Source organism: Chrysochloris asiatica, unplaced genomic scaffold (genome assembly GCF_000296735.1).
Source record: "Chrysochloris asiatica unplaced genomic scaffold, ChrAsi1.0 scaffold00239, whole genome shotgun sequence".
In the NCBI taxonomy this organism is placed as follows: domain Eukaryota; kingdom Metazoa; phylum Chordata; class Mammalia; order Afrosoricida; family Chrysochloridae; genus Chrysochloris; species Chrysochloris asiatica.
Window position 1 is genome coordinate 2137420 of NW_006408757.1, and position 3944 is coordinate 2141363.

At 44.2% G+C, this 3944-nt stretch overlaps 1 pseudogene; it reads left to right on the forward strand.

Annotated features, from left to right (window-relative positions):
* Positions 1-390: 390 nt before the first annotated feature.
* Positions 391-3944, forward strand: part of LOC102822650 — a 9485-nt pseudogene continuing 5931 nt past the window's right edge.

Genomic DNA, 3944 nt, shown 5'->3' on the forward strand with positions numbered 1-3944 from the left:
ATTCTTTTGGCAGCCCATGGCACTTACAATATTCTCCTCCAACACCATAACTCAAACACATGCATTTTTCTACTGACTTCCTTATTCCTGACCAGCTTTTGCACGCATATGAGGCTATTGAAAATATCGTAAGCCAGGCTCACCATAGTCCACAAGCTGACACTTTTGTTCTTCAACACTTTAAAAAGATCTTGTGCAGCAGATTTACCTACTGCAATATGTCGTTTGATTTCTTACTACTGCTTCCATGAGTGTTGATGGTTGATTCAAGAAGAATTAAGTCGCCTTCCAATCTCCCTCCCCCAACCTCCCTGCCGGCTTGTCATGGCTGCAGCGGCTCTGAGACTGGCGAGGAGCTGGCTTCTGAGGCCCTGCCAGAGTCTTCTGCAGGTCATTAGCTTTCCAGTACTTAAGCTACACACGAGCAGAGCAGCAATGGAAGATGGTCAGAAGGACATTGAGACTGCAATGAATCAGGTGAAACTCTTGAAGAAAGACCCATAAAATGAAATGAAACTAAAGCTCTATGCAGTGTATAAGCAGGCTGCGGAAGTACCTTGTAATGCGCCAAAACGAGGTATATTCGGTTTGATCAATAAGGCCAAATGGGACGCATGGAATGCCCTTGGGAGCCTGCCCAAGGAAACTGCCAGGCAGAACTATGTGGATTTGAGTTCCTCCCAATCCTCTACCCAAAGGAAGCCTGGTGCAGACAGCAGTCTGGGTACGGAATTCTTGTGGTAACCTCCACAGACAGCATCACAAAGATCACGTTCAACCGTCCCAACCAAAAAAAAAAAAAAAAAAAAAAAAAAAAAAATGCAATCACCACTCAGATGTATAAAGAAATCATGCATGCACTGGAAGCTGCAGGCAAAGATGACTCAGGTTTCGCTGTGTTTACAGGAAATGGTGACTATTACTGCAGTGGAAATGATTTGAACAGCTTCACTGATGTTCGCTCAGATAAAGTGGAGGAGAAAGCCAAAAATTATGCCATTTTACTGAGGAATTTTGTAGACTGTATTTTTTTTCAATATTTTATTGTGAATTATATGATAGTTTACATGAAAGAACTCTAGTTTTACATTCATTCCATAGCATATCATAACATTGCCATGGTTCCAATCCCCTCCATGCATCATCTCCCGACCAAAGGGCATATCCTGGAATCCCGTCCTCTGCACTTTTCCCTCTTCCCCCCCACCCCACCAGTCTTTGGCCCACAGTTCCTCTCCCTCTCTGGATCCAAAGTCCCCAGCCGCTCCATCACCTTATGTCATCGTCCCTGTCTCCATCTCAGGCATCCCTGCTTCTCTGGGTAGGGACCCGCTCTCGGCTCTTCTCCGTTGGTGGTCCGAGAGACCTCCACTCCTAGACTAGAGAAACAGTCGCTCCCTTCCTTGCCACAAAATGTCCTCCTTTGCATTTCCAACACTCACAATCCGTCCTGATAACCATTATTCACTACAGTATCACACATATCCCATCTGTATTTCATTTCATCAGCTCCACCTAGACAAATTGGATAGTACTCACTGGTGATTCTGCCTTCCTCCATGCCCCCTAGCTCTAGGTTCCCTCTTGTAAGCTTGTAAGCCAGTTACTTCTTGCCTTTTTAGTCTCTCCTTCCCCATTTGGGTATCCAATGTCCAAGTTATCCATCTCTGTCTACTCTGTGTGTGGAAGGGGTGGGAATGTTTCCTGCTGTAAGGATTTGTCGCTTCTTTTGAGTCACTGCATTCATATTCATAGGTCAAGTTCATCAGATTGAATCAGCTCAATCATCTCTTTTTTTTTTAAACCCCCCTCCCCCTCTTTTTCTTCTCCTGGTTGAGCTCTGATCATCCAGTCATCTGGTCCCGATCACGTAGGTATCATCTGCAAGAGTGGGTGTTCTTGTGCACATGCCCTCTCTTCCCATCAGCCATTCTCCACTCGAGTCCTCCGTGGCCATGCCACTGACTCTGGGCCCAGGAGTCCTCGGGTCTCCTCGCACTGCTTGCCAATCAGGTCCCCAACAGGGTCCACAGAAGCCCTCTGAATATTGTGAGGCTTAGTTCGCTGCTTCATTGATGCCTTTACCCCACTTCTCCCCAAAGGTGAAGTGTGTGTATACCAATCTGAGCTTGCATTTCCTCTGAGTCTCAGTTTTGTGAGGAGGCCTACGTTGGTAGGACCCGACCAACTGTTCCAACGTCTCCTAGGGATGCGACCCATTAGTTCCTGTAGTAACAGTCCATCTGTCTCCATTATATCATATTTTTCCTGTAGGTCCTCCATTCGAGACGTATCTTTTGTTCTTCTCACCGCTCCAGGCTCGTCAGCTCGTCCTTTCAAGTGGGGATTTCTCATCTCTGGTGCACTGGATGTGGTTCTGGCTTCCACTTATAGTTCTATGTATTGCAGAGGCTCCACAGAAAGCCTCGTTCACTGGGTATGCTGTAGCCCCATTTTAGGTATTCCAATCAGTTAAAGGCAGAAGACGGACTTACAAGCCTTCTAGTGTGATGTTTCTGACTATTCCTTTCTCTCCCCCTCCAGTGTCTACTCTATATTATAATACAAAGAAAACCAAGATTCCAAAAATAGTCAAGCATCTTAACACGATTCCCCGCCCATTCCAACCATGGGTCAATCCCTGTATCTAAGAACCTTGGAGTTCCAAGGCTGTGCACATATCGTCCTTTATCTTTGTCCCATTTTGCTCATTCAAACATGCCCAATTATTCTCCCATCTGCCCTGTTTCTCCACTTCCCTCTCCCTCCCTGTATATTGCCCCCCTCTGCACCACCCAAGCTCTCCTGAGTCCAATCCCTGCCCTGTGCTCCACCCTGCCCCTTTCCCCCCACCCACCACCATTTCCCAGCAACAAACAAAAACTTCCCCCTACCATCTTTAGTATAATTTCTTTTTCTTAGTCTTTTACAGCAGTGGTCCTATGCAGAATTTGTCTTTTTGTGACTGACTAATTACACTCAGCATAATGTCCTCAAGGTTCATCCATGTTATGCGGTGGCTTGCCGCTTCCTTGCTGTCCTTCAGTGTAGCATTATATTCCATTGTGCGTATGTACCACAGTTTGTTTATCCATTCTTCAGTTGATGGGCACTTTGGCTGTCTCCATCTTTTTGCTATTGTAAATAATGCTGCTATAACCATTGGTGTGCATATATCTTCTCGTGTTGTGGATCTTTTTTCTTGTGGGTAAATACCAAGTAGAGGAATTTCTGGATCCTAAGGTATTTCTATTTTCAGCCTTTTGAGGAATTGCCATATTGCTTTCCAGAGAGGTTGGATCATTTTGCAGTCCCAACAGCAATGCAGGAGTGTCCCAGTCCCTCCACATCCCCGCCAGCATTTATTGTCTTCTACATTTTTCATCTTTGATGTTATTGTTGGTATGAGATGATGTCTCATTGTTGTTTTGATTTGCATCTCCCTAATGGCTAGTGATCATGAGCATTTCTTCATATGTTTGTTGGCTGCCCAGATCTCTTCCTTAGTAAAGTGTCTGTTCATATTCTGTGCCCACTTTTTAATTGGGTTATTCGTCTTTTTCTTGTAGAGGTGTTGCAGTTTTCTGTATATTCTGGAAATGAGTGCTTTGTCTGATATGTCATTGCAAAAGATTTTTTTCCCATTCTTTGGGTTCCCTTTTTACTCTTCTGGTGAAGCCTTTTGATGTACATACATTTTTAATTTTTAGTATGTCCCACTCATGCATTTTATCTATTTTTGTTTGAGTGGTTTTCTAAATATTTTGTAGTCTATTTGTTCCCATCATTAGTGTCTTCACATTTGTGCCGAATTTTTCATTGATGACCTTCATAATTCTGGGATTCACATTTAGGTCCTTAATCCATGTTGAGTTGGTTTTTGTATAAGGCGTGAGGTGAAGGTCTTGTTTCAGACATTTGCATATAATTTTCCAGTTCTGCCA